Genomic DNA, 24,055 nt, shown 5'->3' with positions numbered 1-24,055 from the left:
TCACGACTTACTGCATGCATACATATCAGTGACCAATAGTACATTGTACACATTGTCATTCTCATTCCGAGAACCCATAACTTTATGGCACACCTCCCCAACATACCCTTACCATAGGTAATCAATCACAACAGGTAAAAGTTGCTTTAAGATAGGCAGATATGGACACGGTGTTAGAGAAAGGGAAAAGGGAGCACTAAGAAAAATGAGTTTTGCGTGGTTATTACACCCTGAGCAAACAAACGTCATAACGCCAAGCCTCACACACTTCCTGAGCATGTAGAAGGACCAGCCCTCAGGTTTGAAGTGATGTGAAGCCTGATCCCAAAGTCCAGGGACTTCGAATGAGGGAAGCAAACGGAAACATGGGAGCTCCCTAGTCTAACCTAGAATCTCAGAGTGTGTGTGTGTGTGTGTGTGTGTGTGTGTGTGTGTGTGTGTGTGTGTGTTTGTGCATGCGTGTGTATGTGTGTGTGTGTGTTGGCTTAATTGGGTTCTATAAGACCCCCTCTGAGACACTTTCCAAAGACAGCCTTTATCCTGGTTCCATATGTGAAGATTTGTACATGAAAAAAAAAAGTCAACACAACTTACAATTAAATTATTCCCCTCAGAGAAAGAACTGGAAGAGCTTGAAGGGGCTCGAGACCCCATATGTACAACAATGCCAAGCACCAGAGCTTCCAGGGACTAAGCCACTACCTAAAGACTATACATGGACTGACCCTGGACTCTGACCTCATAGGTAGCAATGAATAGCCTAGTAAAAGCACCAGTGGAAGGGGAAGCCCTGGGTCCTGCTAAGACTGAACCCCCAGTGAACGTGATTGTTGGGGGGAGGATGGGGAGGGGAACACCCATAGAGAAGGGGAGGGGGAGGGATTAGGGGGATGTTCGCCCGGAAACCGGGAAAGGGAATAACACTCGAAATGTATATAAGAAATACTCAAGTTAATAAAAAAAAAAAAGAAAGAAAGAAAGAAAAGAGATGAGGACTCAAAACCACTTTACCTACCCTAAGAACCTGGAAGGAAGATTCAATGGTATGTGTGAAAATACTCCATATGTTGTTAATTACTTTCTTTCTGAAATCATTTTATAGCTTCCATGGTTAAAGTTTATTACCCACTTTCATTCATGAACATGTAAAGACCAGAAAAAGATAAAGATATGATGTGAAATTTTTGAACCTTCCTTAGTCTGGAAATGATATTGAAAAATTCCATACTGGCTCTCATTTTGACAGTAATTGAATTTCAGTTTCTACCTGTAAATGCAAATAATAATTGTGGTTTATGGGATTTGTTTTTTAAATCACAGGTTTTAAAGTCCACTGGAGAAAAAAACTAAAATTTGATAATAAATGCATTAAACTCTAATTAAAATAGACAAAAATTTCATGCATGCTCTGTTATCCTGTCCCAATTGGCATCCCAATTATAACTGTAAAGTCATAGCGCTTTGTAGTAGTAACATCAAAAACATACAGATGTACTGTGGTATATTAAAATTATTAAAAGAATTGCCAAGCATTCTTTTAATAATTATAAAATATTTTATAAGTGTTATGCCTCTGCAATTAGCATCTATTCACCAATTAAACATTGATATTAATTTTGTCTACAAAACAAGGTTAACAACTTGGGAGAAGGGATAGAAAAGGCGTGACTTGATGCTTGTAAAGTTTAGAGGAAGGGCTTCGATACAACAACAGGCGGAGCTGCTGGGGTGGAATACTGAATGCATACGTTGGATTCAACAAATGTCATGGAAAATTTTCTTGAATAAAATTACTACGCTTATTAAAAAATTATTCCCCATTGTCTATGTTTATTTGCTTGTTTGTTTTATGCATGTGTGTATGTGTCCCTGTGAGTATATACCCACAGGTACGTATGTGTAGGTGAGGGAGACGTTAACTGGACACTGCTGTCACCCACATCTATTCCTCTGAGGCAGGGGTCTGCTCTCAACCTAGGGCTCACATTTTCTTGGCTCAGATAGAAGCTAGCAAGCGCATCGATCCTCTCAGAACTGGAGTGACAGGCGTGCACGTGAAGTCCAGCTCGTTGCATGGCTGCTGGGATACTAACCCCCATTCTCAGGGTTGTGCAGAAAGAACCCTTACCCACTGAACCATCTCTCCAGCCCAATCTGCCCGTTACCTCCTGAAGAAAGGCATTGATGCCAATACCCCTATCTGCTTCTGTTCGTCACAAGAACCTCAGTCTGTGGAAGCCATAGCATGTTAGTGGGAAGCAGTAGGATTTGATTTCTGGTCAAGTTGGCTCTTTCTAGAGACCTGGCTCTTGGAAATCACAGGCACAACACTCTTTGTGGGCACTTTATACAAGGCGTGCCACACTCTCACCTTCTGGACTCAACCAATTCTCATTCTGAGGATGAGACAAGTGTCCACAGGCAAAAGTAACAGTCAAAGGCCATGCAGGGTGATGGCAGATCTGAGACTTGCCCTGGCCAGGCCTTCCAGCCTGGGTCTTGAATCGTTCTCTGAGCACTTAGCCAACCCTTTGGCTGGAGGACACAAAGGTATAGCAGCTCTCATAGGAGACTCTAGTGCCTGGGTCCTCCCATGCTTTTACAAAAGACTCCAGCAGAAGACAGTTGGTTCCTCTCAGCTGCTGTAGAATTCTGTGCTGTCAAGTATCATGAAACCTGGCAGAGCTGACTGAGACACACTGTCTTCCAGGTGACTCATCTGGCAGCAATGTGAGTCCCAACCAAGGTCACGGTGACATCCAAAAAAGCCCGCCTCCTGGTCCCTCCCCACCTCATGTTTAATCCAGTCTGTCTGTGAAATCAAGCAAGTAAGTGTCAGTCAGGGCTCTCCTGGCTGGGCCAGTCTGGCACTCACTGGAGGGGATGTTAAACAAAAGGTTTATCATGGAAATGTCAAGTGAGGGAGACAGCGTGCTAGCTCTGGGGGCTGTATTTGCTGTTGAATTCTGGCTCCTGCAATGTCCTTTCCCTTTCTCATCGGGGGCTGATGAGAGGCTTTATGACACTAGTGTGTGTGCCTTTTATGAAGGTGAGCTTGTGTGCTCACCCCTGGCCATGTGTGCAGTGCTCACAGCAGCAACTCCACTGTGGTCTTCGTATCCTAACTGATGCCATCCATGTACACTCACAGCCCTGCTTCTGCAGAGGTCTTGGAAAGACAGAAGCTCTGTAGATGATGTAACTTTAAACCGGGGCTCCCTAGGAAAATCTTCCAATAAATCCTCCGTGTGTGTGTGTGTGTGTGTGTGTGTGTCTGTGTGTGTGTGTGTCTGTGTGTGTGTCTGTGTGTGTGTGTCTGTGTGTGTCTGTGTGTGTCTGTGTGTGTGTCTGTGTGTGTCTCTGTGTGTGTGTGTAACCAAATTAAGTATGTGTAGAGACACACACAATACAGACAAATATATTAAACAAATAAACTAAGAAAGGTGAAGAAATAAATACAGCTTGCATAGGGCAACCTTTATTTTTCCAACCTCTTTATAAACACTCAGTGTCACTATGTGTCCTGCTCTGTGCTAGGAGCTGAGGATGAGTGAGTGAATGGGGAGCAAAGTAATGAACAAGGAGCCACCCTCTGTCTCGGGTACATATTGGAGCCACCTTTATGCTCTTTCGCCGCGATTCTGAGTATGTACTGAACGTCTGTTCCCCTCAGAACGTAAGCCCTGCACTGCAAAGACTGTGTCTGAGTTGTGACTCTGAGCCTAGCCCCAGGCGCAGCTGTATTTGTGGACTGAGGCATGGGCATGGTTGATGAGAGGAAAGAAGGGGTTGAATGGATAAAGCGGAGGTAGTGTGTTTCGTTCAATACTTCATACCACCACTCTAGTCGTTTTACGTGTCTTTCCATAACGTATACAGTGTCTTCCAGTCTATAACAGTAGTTGCCAGTGTCATTGTGTGTCAGGTGTCATGGGCAAGCTGCGTCTTGGCTCCTGATAAAACACTGGGGATTGTTGTCAAGTTTTATAGGTGAGCAGAACGCCCCCAAGGAGCTGGTATAACGGTGAGTGTTGCCACAGTACAATCTTACTGTACCAGGCATCTTCTAAAAGGTGAGAGTTTTAAATTTGGGCTTTAAAGAAAACATTTTAGAATGTGTCATTTAAACTGGCCATTTCCTGGGCCCCTGCCCCAGGGAGGGAGGATCGTGGAGGGGTGCGGAAGCTCGAGGTTTGCCTCCTGGCGCCTTGAGTGTCACGGTATAAAAGGCAACACACCCAGCTGACAGCAGTACTTTTCCATGGCATTTTATTAACCTTGGGGAAACGAGATGCCTTATAGGACAAAGATTTATTTTCTTGGACCCAGGCAAACTAACTATTCCAGTTGCCAGTGTCAAACCACATGCGGGGGTTGGGGGCTGGCTTCTGGGGTGCTGTGAAGAGGTCACAGTGTAGTGCAGACAAGGAGACAAATGCTCACAACACAGCGTGATGAGAGTGTTGGTGAGGACTCTTGGGCAGACAGCAGGCAGTCCGGACTGGACTTCAGCGGAACTCGCCAGTGAGACTGAGGATTCAGGGCCATGAGAGACCCAACGTTGACTTCAAACCCTGAGCTGGTCTGCTTGGCTTTGGCATGCTGTGCACAGAGAGCTGCAGACTGGAGCATTCTAGAACACATACTGCAAAGGATGACTGGGGAAGCAGAGGCCGGCGGCGGCAGAGAGGTTGGTTAAGGGACACTATCTGGCGGCAGGGAAATGCCAGGCCTGGGTTAAGGCCCCCAAGGGAGGAGTGGTGGCTCAATTCTGCTGCAGAAGGAGCTGTGAAAAATACCTAAACCGCTCAGGAGGCCAGGCGACTGGAGCCTTCTGGTTTTCAATTCCAGCGGCTCCTCCTGGGTTCCGCATTTAATCAACCTTTACTGCTGGAATCTAATTCATTTCAGAAGGCATCGGCACTCACAGGGGCGAGAAGAAGAAAAGACCCCACACTGAAAAATGACGTCAAGTAAATTAGAGCCTTTTTCTGTCTAGGTTCATCCATCAGTAATAGAGTGTTTTACCTCGGACTTTCAGTAGATAATTCTGAATCTTATTAATCACCAGGAGTAAGGGGATGGCAAATCTTCAGCTCCAATCTACTTGAAATTGCTCTTCAGAGGACTGTCTACATCTACAGTCAGTGGCCTGATGTACCATGGCCTGAGTGCATCCTGGGGCAGAAGGGGGGCATCCTGGGGTTGGTTGTGGGAGTGGGGGTGAGGGTAGAGGTGGAAGGGTAGGGGATGGGGAGAACAGTTGTGGGGGGAGTGAGGGGTGGGACATCCTGGAGTGGAGAGGAGGTGGGAGTGGGGGTTGGGGTGAGGCATCCCAGGGTGAGGGGTGGGAGGGTGGGGGATGGAGATACAGGGGGTGGGGGGTGGAGGGTGCAAAGGGTGGGGGGTGAGGATGGTACACAGTCTAGGCCTCAGAATGTGTTCAAAGTCCCAAGGTGACTGAGAAGCTCTGAAGGGGAGGAGCCCTGACTGTGGGTTCAGCTTCTCAACTCCAGAACATTATTCCATGAAATCTTTCTTTAACATTTAGTTTTTCTGGAACTTCCAAGAGGATGTGGACTTCAACCGGAAATCACCTGCAAACAAGAGAAGATGTTCACGTTTGAAAAGCCCTACACTCATTTCTATGCCCTGCTTCCTATATGCACAGCACACAGCCCACCTCAGAAGGGCCCAGCCCTGCCTAACCCGACAGACAGTTCCTAGAAGTGGGGAGCCCAAGGTCACCTGCAGTCCTCTCTACCAGGCTCACTCACTCTTTCCCAGGGGAGCTCAGAACTCCTTGTTATTTTTCCTTTCATAGGCCCTGTGGTGGTTTGAATATACTTGGCCCAGTGAGTGGCACTATTGGAGTTGGCGTGGCCATGTTGGAGGAAGTGCGTTACTGTGGCCTTTGAGACCCTCCTAGTTGCCTGAGACCCTCCTAGTCTTCTGACTGCCTTTGGATCAAGATGTAGAACTCTCAGCTCCTCCAGCACTATGTCTGCCTGGATGCTCTGTGCTCTCACCCTGATGATAATGGACTGAATCTCTGAACCTGTAAGCCAGCCCCGATTAAGTGTTGTCCTTATAAGAGTTGCTTTGGTCATGGTGTCCTTTCTCAGCAGTGGGAACCCTAACTAAGACAGGGCTCGATGGCAGAGAGTAGGAAAGTCCTGCATGGCTGTGGCAGAGCCCTGGAAAGTCCTCAGATACTGCCCAAATAAGTAAGAACAGAAGAAAGAGTGAACCTGTAACAGTGGGGACAGTGACGGGTGTTTGTGGACTGAGATGAGGGCCGTGTTGTACCCAGAGACGATTTCTTGGCATAAGTGACTTCTACTCCAGACTCCATTGATAATCACGTTTCTACTTCTTGCCTTTCCCATCTATAAGGGTGGGAGTGATAATAGGGAGCTTTGAGTGGCCCCTAATATTAGAAGGTTCCAATGGGGTCACTCTCAGGACAGTTCACAGAGCACAGTGTTAACATTCTCCTTGGAACATGCAGCCCAGCAGGAGAAGGCAGAGTGGAAGAATGCAGATTTTAGAAGGAGGGTGGTTTTAGAAGCTTGAAAGTCTGGATCATACAACCTCAAATAAGAGCAAGGGGACCATGAGGCAGCCCCTCAGCCTGAGCCACGATTGTAAAACACAAGGTAACAGCACACACACTTTGTAGGCCAAAGCCCCTGGTTTCCCTTACTCTCTGCTGGAGCCGCCCTTGAGAATGCCATAGACTCTTGTTAGGGGGAATTCAGTGCCAAAGTGTAAATGAATACACCGAAGGGCCCAGTGGGGAGCTTTTGGGATCTGTACCAGTTTCCTGCTTTGTGCTTTGGAGGGAGGAAGAGAAGGAAGAAGAGGAAGAAGAGGCAAGGGGAGATGGGGAAAAAGAAAGGGAAAAAGAGGAAATGAAACTACATGCCTAAGAGAAACAGTCATAAGGAGAGTTTCAAATACTAAATGAGTATGCACAGTAGTGAGTATTGGAGAGCGCTAAGGGGTGTGTGGTGTGGTGTATGTGGTGTGGTGTGTGGTGTGTGTGTGTGTGTGTGTGTGTGGTGTGGTGTATGTGGTGTGTGGTATGTGTGTGCGTGTGTTTGGTGTGGTGTATGTGGTGTGATGTGTGGTGTGTGTGTGGTTGTGTGGTGTGTTTGTATGTGTGTGTGGTTTGGTGTGGGGTGTGTGTATGTGTGAATGTGTGTGTGTTTGGTGTGGTATATGTGGTGTGGTGTGTGTGTGTGTATATGTGTGTGTGGGTGTGTGTGGTGTTGTGTGTGTGTGTGGTGCATGTGGTATGTGGTGTGTGTGTGTATGTGTGGTGTGTGTGGTGTGTGTGTGTATGTGTGGTATGTGTGGTGTGTGTGTATGTGTGGTGCATGTGGTATGTGGTGTGTGTATGTGTGGTGTGTGTGTGGTGTGTGTGTGTGTGTGTGTGTGTGTGTGAATGAGGGAGGGAGTGGAAACCGTGAGCCAGGAAATGGATTTGATCCAACTACTGCCTTCAGACGGTTCCTGGGAAATCAGGGGAAGACAAATGTGAAAAGACACTGCTCTAAGCTGAAAGAGAAAGTCTCTCTTCGCCTTCATCTTTAGCCATTCCTTGCCTCGCACCAGAAAGAATTTTCACTGTAGTTGTACACAAACTACAGTGAAAGTACAGGACTGGAGAGAAGGAATGGCAGGAAGAAAGAGCAAAGGCCAGGTGTATAAACCAGGACTGGGGATTGCACTACCAGATGACACGGAGGCTGGGAGTGAACCATGAACTCAGCCTGATGCTTCAGCTCAAGGGAAAGACCTGGTCCCGGGTCCATTAAAGAAGATTCCCTCTATGGCTCAGCAGTAACTTGTGTGTTCTTCGCGATAATCCTAGGTAAGGACATTGTACGATGAAAGAACAGCGTCCTTCTTCCACCTTGTCAGCAAGCATCCATGGATGCTCGCTAGTGCATCCAGTGCATTCTCTCTCTCTCTCTCTCTCTCTCTCTCTCTCTCTCTCTCTCTCTCTCTCTCTCTCTCTCTCTGTGTGTGTGTGTGTGTGTGTGTGTGTGTATGTGTGTAACACACACGGCATTAAACTACAACACTGAGCATCTCAAATGGAGCTGATGGGCAGTCCATGAGGAGAGAAAAGGAATATCATTTGGGAAAGTGAAAGGGACTTTGCACAGTGTATACAGGACAAAGAGAAATGGATCCTAGGTTGTGTAAAATGGCCTCTTTGTGTTCCAGGCAGAGACCCAGCCTCTCTACAGGAACTGGGCTTTTTCTCACGTGGCTACAGGAAGATAGAATCCACCTCAAAGCAATTTGGTGGCTGTGAAAGGGAAAAAATTGGAGATGGTGTTAGAGCAACGGTAGACCCCAGGACCATTCTGTTCCTCTGGGCATACTTGGTAATGTCTGGAGACGCTCGTGGTCAACCTTGGTTGGTAAGTTCAGCCCTTGGCCACTTTGGACTGTCATTATAGAAGAGGCCATGGAGGCTCAGGGATAGTAAGTTCTGGCTCAAACTCAGTTTCAAGCTGTAGTGTTTGGTTCTTAGTGGAGATGGTGGAGCAGTGGCTGTGGAGAGGTGGGGTGATGCGGTGATGTGGTGATGCAGTGATGTGGTGATGTGGTGATGTGGTGATGTGATGTGGTGATGTGGTGATGTGATGCGGTGATGTGGTGATGCAGTGATATGGTGATGCGGTGATGTGGTGATGTGGTGATGTGATGCGGTGATGTGGTGATGTGATGTGGTGATGTGGTGATGTGATGCGGTGATGTGGTGATGTGATGCGGTGATGTGGTGATGCGGTGATGTGGTGATGTGGTGATATGGTGATGTGGTGATGTGATGCAGTGATGCGGTGATGCAGTGATGTGGTGATGCGGTGGTGTGATGATGTGGTGATACGGTGATGTGGTGATGTGTGGTGATGTGTGGTGATGTGGTGATGTGATGCGGTGGTGTGATGATGTGGTGATACGGTGATGTGGTGATGTGGTGATGTGGTGATGTGGTGATGTGGTGATGTGGTGATGTGATGCGGTGATGTGGTGATGTGGTGATGTGGTGATACGGTGGTGTGGTGATGTGATGTGGTGATGTGGTGATGTGGTGATGTGGTGATGTGGTGATGTGGTGATGTGGTGATACGGTGATGTGGTGATGTGGTGATGTGATGTGGTGATGTGGTGATGTGGTACAGTGGCACCCAGGCTCTGGGAGGAGTGGTATTTGGCATGCTTGCTCGGCATGGCACGGGAAGTGGCAGCCTTTTCTCGGGGACGGTTCTGTTGCTGTGCTCAGCCACACAGTGGCTTTCCCTCTCCATTAGTTTTGGAGTTCAGCGGCCAAGGTTTGGGCACCATTATCCTTTTGCACTCCTCCATTTTGGTTTAAAAAGCCAGAATCAGTTCTTGCTCTATACACGGATCCATGACTGCCAGACTGTGGTCCTGGCTTCATTTTGCTTCGAGCCTCAGCTCTCCGTAGAGCTCAGCATGGTTCTCCAAGGCCTGAGCAGGGGCCCAGGTCAGGATTCCAGATACTACTCAGTCATTAATAGGCCCCAGCAAGAGGTTCTGTGGCATTTGCCTGGCTCCTTCTTCCCAAAGGAGGGGTCCTCTCCCCAGGGGTTCATTCCTTCTGTCTTCCTATAGACTCTGTGGGTCACTTTTCAGAGGATCCCAGGTATGTGTCTCTTCCTAGAAGCCATGTTAGCCCCAGATATCTGTCTTTTAAATGCCTCTACTTGGTCTGGGAACCATGGCTGTGAAAGAATTTGCCCTCAGGGTCACCACAGCATTCAGGATCCCTACTCCTAGGGACAGCAGCCACGATGTAGAGAGGGGCCATGAACAGAGTTTGCCATGTGCAGGGATGCTGGGACACCTCTCTGGCCTCCTGAGGGACAGCCAGTACGACGGAGCTCTTTTGGCACCAGGAAGCTACAAGGCTCATTGCTGGAGCCCTCCAGCTCCTATTCCAGCTGTCCAGTGAGGTTGGTGGACCCATTGTTCCTTAGAACAAGTTGAATCATGTTTCTTGTGGGCACTAAGGTCTGGCATACAGCCACTGGCTGTGGAAGGCAGTGTCATGCTGAGTTCCCCCTTTGTGATATAGGCAGGGAAGACCAAACAGGAAAGACAACTCCTGGGGTTCCTAGGAGAGGTCTTAGGGGATCGCCCCAGGCTTTATGCCCTGTTTAAAAGGAGGAAAACCCTTCCTTCTGGCCAGATAGACAGAGAGCATTAGCTCTAAGCTTTAAACAAGAGACCTGACAGGTCTTTGTTTCCTTCCCTTAAGTAGCTAGTAAATCAGGCACACTGGACCAAGGAATGGGGAAGCTAGCAGGGGACCCCAGTCTCCTCCCCAGACATGGAAGCCCTTGCTGAGGTGTGGGGTGTGTGTGAGCATGGCCCTCTTGGCAATGGCTCTCATGTCTCTTCCCTCATAGCCTCTATTCTAGCCTGTGACACAGCTGACATACTAACGGGTCCCTGATGAGTTCTCTTTGTTTACTTCTCCCATGGCTTCATCCCATTGTTGAGATGATTAGAAGTGACTTCCCTTCACTTCCAGGAACACCCAAGAAAGGGAAATGGTTACAGTGTTTAGGAATACAGAGCTCTTACTATTTATACAAATGTATCAGTTTGTTAACTGCCTTGAGGTTACACAAAGTAAGGTGAGACTTCCTAACCCCACACATCACATTAACAGTGTCTACTTTTCCCCCATGTCTACTTTTACATCCTCCCCTGAAACCTCCTGGTTAATCCAGAGAGTGAGGCAGAAATGGGACATTATTTTTCTAAGCTGCCATCTGCCTCCAGCCCTGCTGGCTGAATTCATCCTCTTCTTGGCTGATTTCAAGAGTCACCTTCATAATCAAAGAACGTTCTCCTGTGTTGTTGGACTTTATTATTTTGCCCCATTGATCTGTTTCTTTGTTTTGGCATCATTTGCTCTGGGAAGATTTATGAAGTCAAAGCAAACATAACTGATTTGATTAGCCAGCGCCTCTGTGAGGCTTTACAGAAGGAAACCCGCCTGCTGCTGGGAGTGTGGCTGGAGTCGGTGGGGGACAGGGTGGCTTGCTGTGGTGGTAGGGACAGGTACTGGCCACTGGGTAGTGGTCCTCACCTGTCCCCCACAGTGGGAAGCCAGAAGGACAAACACAATCATGTCGGATGGAGACAGAGGAGGCCACCTCATTCTCCAGTCAGTCTCTTTCCTTCCCAGCTCTGAGCCTGGACTTGAGGCCCAGAGAAATAGAGTAAGGACCTGCAGGGCAGACCTGAGTTCTGGCTGTGAACTCAGAAGCTCAGTCTGTAAGCTGCTCGTTGGGCCATTTCTTGTAGCAAACCTAATTATGAACCTTTTCTCTCTCAGCTGAATAGTGACCTTTGCCCTATCACCCTTCCTCTGGTCTCTACTTCCTCAAGTTAACAGGAATGTCTGGGCTGGTTTCCCTCCTCTCACGTGTCGGAATCTCACATGAAGTGTCACAGTACCTGGTGTCCAGGTCTTTTCCACTCTGGCATCATCTGAATTTTCTCATTTTCCTGCCAGCCTACCAAATAAGCTACAACCAGATGGACAGATACTGTGTCCTGTGGGTTTTCCTTTTTCTCTTCCTGGATCCGCCAAACCACACCTGCTCTTTAAAGACTACTCGTCCAAAGGTTAACGGAGTTCTCCAGATTCCAGAAAGGTTGAATCAGTCGTCCAGTTTCCTATTCCTCTTCATGCCCGAGTTACTCAGCTTCCTGTAATAAAAATAACCCCAAAAAAGTTATCATAGAAAAGAAATGGTTTTGCTTGGCTCACAGTTTTGAGTGTTCTAGTTCTGTGCTCTGGGTCCATGCGCAATAACAGTTGGGAGCGAGTGTGGCAGTGATGTCAAGAGTTGGAGCAAAGTGGGGAAAGAACCGAGAGCCTCGCAACCCACTTTGTGGGGGAGGTGTACCCACAGCCATTGAGAGACAGTCAACAGCCAAGCTGTAACGGTAGTAAACCAGAAGGTTCGTCTCTTTCCTTTGGATGCCATGCTTCCCTGGAGACTCTACTTTTTGTGTCTGCTTCCTTTCTGGTTTCCCCTTGACCTGTGCTCTCTTTTATACCAATGTTGTAACTTCCATAATCTCACAGCTAAACCCCCCAGATCACCTCACACGGCTGGTGAGAGCTGACCAGCCAGTATAACATGGAGGGCATTCTAGACAACACAGGATGGAGGAACAAATGGAAGGTCTCCTCTCTTACTACTCTCCATGAATTGGGAGGGGATGTCGCTCAAGAAGGATGAACAACCTCGCTAAAACAAAGCGGGTTTGGAGCAACGGGGCTGGCGTTGGGAAGTGGAACATACAATCCTGTTTTCAAAAGAAGAGGAAGGTATGGGGTTGGGGATTTAGCTCAGTGGTAGAGCGCTTGCCTAGCAAGCGCAAGGCCCTGGGTTCAGTCCCCAGCTCCGAAAAAAAGAAAAAGAAAAAAAAAAAAAAAAGAAGAGGAGGGTATGTTCTGAAAACAATGTCGGAAAGGTATGGAGTGTACCTTAGAACGATAGGCTGTGCTGTTAAAAGATGTGTTAGGGATGTTTAGCATAGTTTTTATGAAAGAATGGGTGATAATATTGAAATTATTGCTTTCCTTGTCCGTGCAGTCCTCACAAAGACTGTGAAGATTTGCCCTATTAGTAAAATCATTTACAGATATGACTAGCTCTCAGAAAGGTGAAATTGCCCCCAAACTGTGAAACTCTCCAGCAGGATTTGATCCTAGACCTTCTCTTCCTGAAGGTGGTCATAAAACCTGTCGCCAGGGCCTAACCCCGAGTTAGGACCCACCGAGTGTTTAATTTCACTCCCCCGGATTCTGTGTCAACAATGCCACACACCTCAGACTGCGTTAATGGGATTGTTCTGCCTGGAGTCAAGGAAGAACCAGTCCCGTTCTGGTGAGAGCCGAGCACCAGGGTCTGGAACACCTGGCTCAGGGAGTTGGGCAAGCAGGGGTAGCTTCTGACTCCGTTGCTTTCTGCCCGCTTCTGGGTTGAACACCAGGGCATCTTTTAAACGGTGGACCACAGCAGATACTTCATATTGCTGGGCAAGGGGGCGAGATGGGGTCATGTTGACTTAGCAGGTGACATGCGGTCTGGCACTAGGGCCTGCTCAGCAAGCGTTGGTCTGGTTGTCTCTGGCTGCAGCTATAAGGGGGGCTGTCAAAGGAGAGCCTGTTCAAACAGAGGCCTCCAAGAGAGCATCTGATGTTGTTCCTGAGGAATTTGGCCCAGGGCTATTGAGCTTGGAGTACATTTAAAGCTCAAATCCTGGAGCCTGGAAACAGGGTTCTCTGAGCATAATATTTGACAGCTCCTTCCATATTGCCCGGGACCAAAAACATTATAGATTGCTTCTTCCCCTGGGCACACTACCATGGAATGTTCTGTGGGGTGCTTCACGAAACTGCAAAGGTCTGGAGGTTAATTATCTCTTGAGCTGGATGGTACATGCCTTTAATTTCAGCACCCGGAAAGCAGAGGCAGGTACACACCTCTGTGAGTTCGAGGTCAGCCTGCTCTCATACTGAGTTCCAGGACAGTGGTATGTAGAGAGATCCTGGCTCAAAAGCACAAGAATAAGACGTATGTGTAGGCTTAGCTTCTGGAATTGCTATGACTCTGGTTTGATATGCTCCCCAGAGGCCCAAGGGTTTGGACACTTGCTCTTCCGTTGGTGGTATCGTTTCATTAGGTTGTGGAACCTTTAAGAGGTAGAGCCTAAGCTGGAAGGTGTGGGCTGTGGGGCTGTGGGTTGTGAAAGGTATCCTGGTTCCTGGTTGAGCTGAGGTTTGAAACCCCAGTGACCCTAAGGGAGAGTAGGCATTTCTCTAAACTCCCAGGAAACCAGATCCCTGTCACATAGCTACAGCCCCTCCCACAGTCCCCTGTAGAGAGGTTTGTGACCATCGGTCACATAGGAGCAGCACCCTAAGTCCTCCCATATGTAGATGAGGTGTTCCCAAGCTCTCAGACCAAGCCAATAGGAAGTGCCTACTGTCAGACCCTGATCAACCCCAAAACTGTATATAAGAATCCTACCCAGAAGGAACAAAGATGTGCAAAAACTACTCCATCATCTGAGAGCTTCTGTCACCAGAATTGTAACACTGCTGCTTGGGGGAAGAGATCCGCTCCCCAAAATCACCACCAGAAGCTCCCCTGCACCCCTCCCTGGCTAGTCAGCCTCCTGCTGGCTCAGCCCAGCTGGCGTCTTGGAGCAACTGACTCAGCGGGGGGCAGCGGGGGCAGCAGGGGCAGCGGGGCCAGCGGAGGCGACTCCGCCTCCCTGCTCGAGTTCTCTCCCTTTCACCTCAACCCTCGCACCTGGCCGGGCCAGAGATCTCCGTGGAAAGCCTCCAGTACACAGGCCCACAATGGGCCAATGAGGTGAGGTCTTCAGGGTTGTGGCCCAGCCTCCTTCTGGTCCTAGCTCTGCTTCCCTATGGCTGTCATGTTCAGACGCTGCTGTGGTTGGAGTCTACCCTGTATCTTCTCTACTGTGATGGACTGGTGTCCTTTAAACTGTGAGCCAAAGTCAAGCTGCTTCTACCAGATATTAGGGCACAGTGACAAGAAAGGTAACATAAAACACAAAACAAAACAAAACAAAACATTGAGTTCAAAAGGCCAGACTTTTAACCCAGAAGTCTCTCCTGGTGGTATTCACTGCCATATGCTGCTGACACCTTTAGGACTGTCCCAACTCTCTGGTGGCGGACCTCACAGGACTGAGAGGTGCCATACCCATTCTCCATGTGGATCAATTTCTCTATTCACACCTATTGAGAGCATCCTCTAGATCGTCTCCCACCATCCAACCAGTCACCTGCGGGGAGGAGAAGTCCCTACTTTTACCCACCCTTCATCTTGATGAAGCCATTGTGAGCATGAATTTGCAGAACTATTGTCATACTTAAGACATCGGGAGGGCCATGTGGGTGGGCCTTCTCCTGACACCACTTCTTGCTAACTCTCCAAACACGAAATGGAGACGTTCTATTCCCTAGAGATAGTCAGCACCTATCTGGCCAAGAAAGACATACAAACGTGAAAAGTACATTTGGAGACCCACGGCAGTGCCCCACACAGCAGCTGCCGATCTCCATAAATGCTGCTGTAGGACTCTCAGCCTCAGTAGGCTCTCAGGCACGCACCCCCATGCGTTCAGTGGCTCTGTGTGTTTTATAGCTTCATACCCGTCTGCCAAACTTAATTATTACAGTAACTCGAGATCACGTTAAAAGACGGTGATGTCCCGCTTTATTCCTTCCATGAATTAGTACTTGTTCCCTCTAGAGATGGCTTCCCAATGCTCACCATTCTCACAAAAACTGATTGGCTGTATTTGTATTAGAACCTCAGGCATTGGGAGTCCCTCCAAGCTTCCCTATCTCCCAATCAAGTCATGTGCAGTTTCTGATCAGGAGAACCTCCTAAAAACAGACTGGCAACTATTACAGGGAAAGAAACACTGGCGTCTTTTTTTTTTTTCCACCTCCTTTTTGTCCTGAGTTGCAGCCCTGTAGGAACAGGCTGACCCTGATTAGTCACACTTTCTCTGAGAGTCCCAATTTTTAATCTGCAAAATGGGAAAGATTGCTGTGGGCGTTAAGAGTGGGGAGAGCCGAGAAAGCATGTGATAAACTGAACCATCATAAAAATGTGATTTCTTTCTGTCCCATAAGCCTTGAAGAATGGGTGTCTTTAAAGGCTCCAGAGGAGGAAGTGACAGGTGCAGAATCACCCCATAAGTTATGGCAAGGCCTAGAACCCAGGATTTAAAAAGAAATCACATTCAGATTTCTTTCTGCTACCCCAACCAATCAATCAGTCCGTATGCGCTGTGCTAGTCTCTTGGCATCCAATAAGCACTGAACAACATCCATACATTAATCTTGTGGAGCTCTTCCTTCCTCGTGGAAAATACCATTTCTTTTAGGCAGAACTCATGTAAACCATGGAAAGGCCACACCAGGGACAGGAATGGCTTGAATACTTGACTAAATTTATGAAAATCACATGCCCCACATTTAGAGTCTTTGGAAAGTTCTGCAAAAACTGGAGCCCAGCCTTGGCTCCCTCCTGTGGCTTCCCCTGCCTACCCTCTTCCCTCCTCCACCCAACCCCTACCCTGAGCCCCACTGCCCCATTAGTTTTTTCCTCTTGTTGTTTTCTCCTTTTCACCTCTTGTCCCCTCTTTCATTTCTCAGTGATTTAATGACTGTGTGCCCAAGTGTCAGCATTTAGTTAGTGTCCGGAAAATATTTATTTAGGATGAATGAATGAGTACGTGTAGTCACGCCTCACAGTTTTGGGCTTTCGGTGACACGGGACCTGGTTTCAACTCCCAAGATGCTGAGTGATGTTTGCAGATATGTGGGTGGAGAAAAATATGTGGGCATTGGCGTGAGACAAATATGTCTCAGGAACCTGGCTCTGTGGGCAAAGGACACGGCCAGGCTGGGGCCTAGTTCCCTGGTTAATATACTGAAGGTGTCAATGTCTACCTCATGAGGCTGCTGCTTTTAATGTCACCCCCATGAAGCTGTCCAGTGTAGAACAGGCATGGGGTATGATCAGGATCACACATGATTAGGAACGATCAAAACACACACACACACACACACACACACACACACACACACACACAGGACTAACGCTCAGGCTTCATGTCAAGTGGCTTCTTGTCTGAAGGGAGCAAGACATCTAAATCAATCCTGTGACATCCTCTGAGGCTCCGTCCTAAGTTCTGCCAACTTGTTCCCAGTTCAGACATGCCAGGGACAGGGGTAGGTGGCCAGACACACTGACTCTCCTGACCTGTGTGGCTCAGAGATACTCTGAAATACCCACAGACCGACCAAGAAGCTCCTGGCTGACTAAATCTCTCTGCAACCCAGCCCTAGGAAGCCTCTTCTCCTTAGTCAAAGTAGGTCTTCAGCACACGATTATTACATCTGAGCCTGTCTCTGTCTCTCACTGTCTCTGTCTCTCTCTGTCTCTCTCTGTCTCTGTCTCTCACTGTCTCTGTCTCTGTCTCTGTGTAGGAACAATCTCTTGTGTACTGTGTGACATCACCTGTCAATAAAAATCTGATGCCCAATAAGCTGGGGCAGGATTAGAAGGTGGGACATCTGGGAGAGAGAGAGAGAGAGAGAGAGGGGGGGGGGAACTCTGGGATATAATCAGGCACAGGACTGGACTCAGCCTGGACTCAGGGGAAGTTAGATGTATGATACTGAGGAGGGGTAACTAGCCTTTTGGCCCACATAGAATAGTATAAAAGGGTTAATGTGAGTTATGAGTTAGTTAGAGAACACGCCAGAGCTTATGGCTCAGGCATTAATTCATAAATAAACAAGTTTCCATGTTTTTATTCGGGAACTGGGGCAGGGGTGGAAAAGCCCAAGGTGGCATCTCTCTCTCTCTCTCTCTCTCTCTCTCTCTCTCTCTCTCTCTCTCTCTGTCTCTCTCTCTGTCTCTCTCTCTCTGTCTCTCTCTCTGTCTCTCTCCCTCTCTCCCTCTCTCTCTCTCTCTCCCCTTCCCTGCCTCCTGCCTCCCCTCCCTTCTCCTTTACTTCTCCATCATCCCTTCTCCTCCTTCACTTCTGCATCCTTTTAGAAATGCATGCTTCTGAAATAAAAAGTAAACCTTGTGTTTTTTTTTTTACACATGGTCTCTCTATGGGTCGAGCTTGCCTTCAGTCTCCCTCAGCCTCCCAAGTGCTGGGATTACAGTCATGAATCACCATATCCAACTCTGTGTGCCTTTTCTCTGCTTGAGTGCTTTAAGGGGCTTATAGGAATCTATGCCCCCATACCACATTTAAACCATCACTGCTACCATAGCAGCTGCAATTACATTGTTACTGGCTTGCAGTACATTTTCCATTATTAGATTCTAAGCTTATCGATGGATGGGTCTTACTAATTTTATTTATCGATGACTCTCAGAGCCTGAAGTGGGAGAAGGCAAGAAACCTTGTTACAGAAATGGTAAGTGGCTAATCCAGGAAGCTCTCCTAGTTAGGTCTCTACTGCTGTGGTGCAGACAACTTGGAGAGGAGAGGGTGTATTTCAGCTTATCCAGGTCACAGCTCATCACTTTGGGAAGTCACTCAAAAGTAGGAACCTAGAGGCAGGAACTGAAGCCTAGGCCATGGAGGGTATGGCTTCCTGGCTTGCTTCCCACGGCTTGCTCAGCCTGCTTTCTTATACCATCTGAGGACCAGCCCAGGAGCGACCCCACACACAGTGGCTGAGCCCTCCTACATCAATCACCCCACAGGCTTTCCTACAGACCGATCTTCTCAATCAGGGGTCCCTCTCCTCAGGTAACTGTAGCTTGTGTCAAATTGATAGAAACAAAACAAAACAAACAAAAAATCAACAACAACAAGAAGAAAATAATAGCAAAATAGCAATACAGAGGCTGAGGATAAACGGTTGCACGTTTCCTGAGAGTTCTCAAAACTTGGTAGAGTGGGTAATTGCCAGGGAGCTAGCGTGTGTGTGTGTGTGTGTGTGTGTGTGTGTGTGTGTGTGTGGCATTGTGTGTGTGCATGTGTGTGTATGTGTGTATGTGTGTATGTGTGTGTGTGCATTGTGTGTGTATGTGTGTGTATGTGTGTGTATGTGTGTGTGTGTGTGCTACAGTTGGATTCCAGCTGAGTGGACCCGTGGTGGAGCTCTGATCTTCAGGGCAGCAGGGCACGGTCTGAGTAGTCACAAGAACCTCACTTCAGGATTTCTGTTTGTGTTTCTTTTTACCTGCAAGGAGAGGTGAGGCAGGGGATTGTGTGTTGCCTGATCCTGTCACTTGACCAGTTTTGTTAATCTTGGTGGGGTACGAACAGGGTGATGGCTCACGGTTCTCCCGCTGCTGCCATTAAACATGCCATCTCCCATCTGCTTCCCTCCATGCTGACATCGAAGTACATGCCTCTGCTTGCCATCACGTTCAGCTCTCTGAGGTAGCTTCTGGTTTGAGTATTAAGACATTGACTCTGGTGCTGGAGAGAGGATGGTTCCACACCTTTTAGTGCACATTGCTCTTGCAGAGGACCTGAGTTTAATTCCCAGCAGCTCACAACCCTCCCGCCCAGTGTCAGGCGGCTCACAACCATCTGTGAATTCAGCTCCAGGAGATCTGTAACATCCTCTGGTCTCCTTGGACAACTTAACTCATGTGAGCACACCACCACCACCAACCCTCCACACACACATAATTAAAAGATAAAATCTTAACAAAGTTTAAGCCAAAAAAGTCAACCTCATACCCAGTTCAAAACTCTTCTTAAGCCTGGCTGTGGGAACCTTCACTGGGGAAGAGGGACAGAGGTCTTGACTGTCCATCTGTCCATCCACCTATTTGTCATGCCTCCACTCGTGCCTACTGCAGCTCCCTGGCTGGGGGCCTAGGAAGGGCCATTTACAGGATCAGGCTATCTTGCACGATGGTTTACTATGTCTCTATCTGAATACTACACCTCCTGCTGAGTTTGGCACCCACCAATCCTGTCTGGTTTATGGGTTACATTTGTATGTTTGTGGTCTACATCTCCCTGACTCCATGGAGACCCGCATGCTTGTCATGGCCCTAGAATAGCAGGATACTAGGTGAATGTCTTCTGAAAAGACCACACACACACACACACACACACACACACACGTTTTATTTTATTTTTGTAATTCAGTCTTACTGGCTTTATAAGATGCTATTATGGTTTGGCAATGGCTTGTTCCTCCGTGTGGTAATATTGAGAAATAGTGGGTATTTGGGAGGTGGGGACTGGTGAGAGGCTATTGAATTAGTGAGGGCGCTGCCTCTAAAGAGATTAACACCACAGATCTTTTGAGGGTCTGGTTAGATCCCACAGAAGAAAGTTGTGATAAGAAAACATGCCTGACTGATTCCATAATCTTTCTCTAGCTTCTTTTTTTTTTTTTTTTTCCGGGGCTGAGGACCGAACCCAGGACCTTGCGCTTCCTAGGTAAGCGCTCTATCACTGAGCCAAATCCCCAATCCCCGGGTTTCTCTAGCTTCTTGACTCATTATATTCTCTCTCTCTCTCTTCCTGTGGGTGTGTATATGTCTTTCTCTGTTTCTCTCTGTCTCTCTATCTCTGTGTCTTTGTCTATCTGTTTCTCTGTGTGTGTGTGTGTCTCTGTCTCTCTACCTGCCCCTGGTGTGTGTGTGTGTGTGTGTGTGTGTGTGTGTGTGGTGTGTGTGTGTGTGTGTGTGTGTATGTGTGTGTGTGTGGTGTGTGTGTGTGTGTGTGTGTATGTGTGTGTGTGTCTGTCTGTCTGTCTGTATGCATGTGTCTGTCTGTCTGTCCGTCTGTCCGTCCATCCTTGTTTCTGTTTCTCTCTTTTCTGGGCACCACCGTGATGCCATCTGCCATAGTGTGACACATTCAGGCAAGTCCTTCACAGACCCAGTATCAGGCTGTTTGACTTTATGCTTCAGGTCTTCTGTGACAGCAACAGTAAACAGCTATCTAACTAGCTAACACACCTTTTAAAGAGGTCCCCCAACACGCACGCCAAACACAGTGCACCTGACAGTCTTCTAAATTATTCTCTTGGTCTGTGGGGGATTCCTACCCAGCTAGTCTGACTCGATGCCTGCTGCTCTGCCCTCTGCCCTCCTTTATCACCGTGAGTCACAGAACGCAGCCAGCCTCCCATCTCATGGTTACCTGGCTCTGGGCTGGCCTCCGATCATCATGTTACCTAATCCCTAACACCACAGGATGCTGTTATTTCTCTTAAGAAACTTCTCTCCAATGTATCTTCATCTTCAGGTGGCCGAGCCAGCATCAGGCTAAGGAGTGGGTTCCGAGGTCCCCTTCTGACATGTTCCCCACTGTTCTGAGGCCCCCTTTCCCAACGCTCCCCATTGTTCTGAAGCTCTCCTGCAGACACTTGGTTTGGAAGAGGCCTCCTACTTCCTTCCTCCCTCACAGGAATTGAAAGCCCCTTTTAACTTTTATAAATTTTCTGAATTCGCCGAGCTTCGAAATTGCTGGACTTACGTTATCGAGGCTATGGGGACATGGGCCCTGCCATCAGCAAGTCCCACCTGGACATACTAATGGCTTTCTGAGAAGGGGGGCAGTTTCTCTGTGATACATAAGAAATAGACCATGATGGAAAAGAAATGCTAAACTTGCTTTTTTTTAAAAAAAAAAAAAAGAGAGAGAGAGAGAGAGAAATATTTATTATTCAAGAAAGTTTGGAAACTGCAGGTGTTAGCATTTGGTTCAGTCTCACAGTTACCTGGCAACAGCCAGGTATGCCGGACTCACTATGAAAGGGGCTGCTTGCCCCCTCCTCTCTCTTGCTCTCTTGCCTCCCCCTCTCTCACCATTGCCCTCCTCTTCTCTCTCCACATCCTCATGGCTGGCCTCTACTCCTCTTCTCTCTCTCTCTCTCTCTCTCTCTCTCTCTCTCTCTCTCTCTCTCTCTTTCTCCCCCTCGTACTCTTTTAACTCCTCATCTCCACGCCCTGAATAATATACCTGTGGCTGGTCCCTCAGGGGGAAGGGATGCCCCAGCATGGGCCCACAAAGGCTCCCCCTTTCCCCACACCTGACTACACATTCACCAAACATGCTCCTTCTTTCTTTATTTTTATAAAACACAGCAGCAGACACGGAGAGTAACGGTAAAATAGTACTATGATCTGATGTACAATATCTTACAAGCTAGTGGAGGATTTAATGTCATAGGCTGGCCACTGACTTAGGGCATGAAAACCTTGACCATTTGAAACACGTGCACACTTCTTTAGAAGTGCAGGAAGGAGAATGAAGGGGCTTAATCTGATTAAACGCTCACTCTGTTGCAAGAGATGTGACGTCTAAACCCCTCCAAGGTCAGCTGGGAAAGGTACTCCCAGCTTACCACAAATTTCAACTGAGCTGGGCAGGAAGACGTTGGAAAACAACTCACACTTGATTTAGCTTAAAAATAAATGCAAGGACTAAAGGGATGTCCCCTGGTGGGAATCAAAGCAGAAAGCATCAATCGCCCAACAAAACCTAGCATCTCAAGTCAGCAGGGACCTGTGTATAGTCTTCACCACCAGGGAGAACAACTCCCAAGGCCGGAGGCCGAGGCAAATGTCTCAGTCGGAAAGGGTATAAACACAGTCGCAACACAAAACATTGAAAAACAATATAGGCTTTTGATCTGAAAATATCGACCTTAGGTAGGGCTGTGGAAGTGGCTCAGCCAGTAAAGGGCTGGCAGCACAAACATCAGGATCCCATGTAAAACATGTCAGCACGGTGGTGGTGATGCTAGCTTAAGATCCCAGTTATGGGGAGAAAGTCAGGATGCCTCGGGCTTGCTGACCAGGCAGCCTAGCTAAGTCAGTGAGTGGCAGGTTCAGTGAGATCCTGATTGAGGGAGATACAGGATTAACCTCTGACCTTCAGGTGCAGGTGCACACTCATATACATGGTATATACATGGTCCCGTACCCCAGCATGTGAACAGACAGACATACAGATACAAAATAAAATACTGTGTATCGTGGTATGATCTAAATGAAACAGCTTCAAAGGGTAAAACACTTGCCTTTTTTAGATGCCTGTCCTCATAGGGTCAGACACAGTGTGCTACTGTGCAGGCTCAACGAATAAGCATATGCCGGGGAGGCCAGGCGCCAGCGTTGACAACATCTTATAAGCAGGTTGGAAAAGGTCTGAGCATTTTAGCTACAGATTCCCTAAAAAAAACACTTGGCTTTTTTGACTTTGAAAATCACAAACGCTGACATTTGCAGCCCTCTTTAAATGTGAATAAACCATTGACATTTCCATAGATAGAATCCCAACCCCAGGGGACCTTATTTCCAATCTAGTCACTCCAGCGTCAGCAGGACTGTGAACTCTCCTTCCCTAGGAGAGGTGCCAGAACGACAATGTTAATGATCAAGGTCACATAACTGTCACCAGGTTGAGTGTGAAATGTCTGCCGTTTATTTTGTCCGTGCTTTGCTTTGAGTCCATACTTCGTTGCCAACAGGTTTGTGCTACAGCTGTCCCTCTACAAAGACAGGATGTTGTCGTACAGAGAAGCATCCTCTGGTTCCCCGCTGGACAGTTAAACAGCTGGCTGGGCGTCACGAACAAACCAGAAGAGTATGTTGGGTGATGCCCGCTCAGCAGGAAGCTGGCCTCTGCCTTCAAAGGACAGCGGTGAGCTGGGAGCAGATACACAGGGGAGGCTTATGTAATGCTTGGGAGAACAAGGGCTGGCGATAGTTAGGGGCTCAGAGGGAAGACGCCTGAGGATGGCTCCGGAATAGAGAGGAAGGAGAACTCACCAGGAGTGGTCAGCTGGTCTGCATTAGGGGTTGCGAGACTTGGAATAAACAGAAAGCAACTTTGTTTCCCCATCAGAAAAATCTCCTTCGCTTTAAGTTCTGGCGGTAGGGGAGTGGCAAGGACTCCAGCAGAGGTCATGGAGCACAAAGGCAGCCTGGTGCTAAGTGCTTTGGATGCACTTTCCCCTTTGATGTCTTTCAGACTGAGATGAAATGTTTCATTTCTCTTGAACGCAGGTAGGAAAACTGAGACTCAGATAGGAAGTAACTCACTTCGAAAGGAGGCTGTGAATCTGCTATCTGAGAACAAAGCTCTACTTATCAGTTCTCACAGGCTAAACAATGACACCACAGTGCCATGGCGGGAAATGGTGCCCTTCCTAAGTAAATAGCTCTGGATCAACTAGATGTTCATATGGGAGAATAAAGTTTTGTAACCTCCGACTTCACACAATACCGCATGTTAATACCAGTTGGTCAATAAAGGTTTTAGAACAAAACATAAGAGAGCATCTTCATAACCTCAGACTAGATAGTGATTCCTAGGCAGAAAAAAAAAAAATCTGTAACTATGAAAGATAAAATGGATAAACTGGACACTATTCTAAAATGAAAAGCACTTTATTTTAAAATGAAGAACATCTATTCATTGA

General features: G+C 47.7%; 2 long non-coding RNA genes across 6 annotated transcripts in view; both read left to right on the top strand.

Annotated features, from left to right (window-relative positions):
* Window positions 1-24,055, top strand: part of LOC120095679 (uncharacterized) — an 84,358-nt gene that overhangs the window by 37,156 nt on the left and 23,147 nt on the right. For 2 of the 5 annotated variants that reach the window (XR_015633117.1, XR_015633120.1), the window contains exon 1: window positions 23,035-23,274. The exons of 1 other annotated variant lie outside the window; for it this stretch is intronic. This is a non-coding gene — a long non-coding RNA (uncharacterized LOC120095679). Of the gene's footprint in view, window positions 1-23,005; window positions 23,275-24,055 lie in introns of those variants that run through there. 2 more of the 5 variants (XR_015633121.1, XR_015633126.1) reach the window with 2 other exon arrangements.
* LOC148002647 (uncharacterized) lies at window positions 4,252-6,096 on the top strand. The gene is made up of 2 exons (XR_015633127.1): window positions 4,252-4,690; window positions 5,825-6,096. It is a non-coding gene; the product is annotated as an uncharacterized LOC148002647 (long non-coding RNA).

The sequence above is a fragment of the Rattus norvegicus genome, chromosome 11, assembly GCF_021556685.1.
Source record: "Rattus norvegicus strain SHRSP/BbbUtx chromosome 11, alternate assembly SHRSP_T2T, whole genome shotgun sequence".
NCBI lineage: Eukaryota > Metazoa > Chordata > Mammalia > Rodentia > Muridae > Rattus > Rattus norvegicus.
The sequence above is the reverse complement of the archived record's forward strand: the minus strand, read 5'-3'. Positions and strand labels throughout refer to the sequence as shown.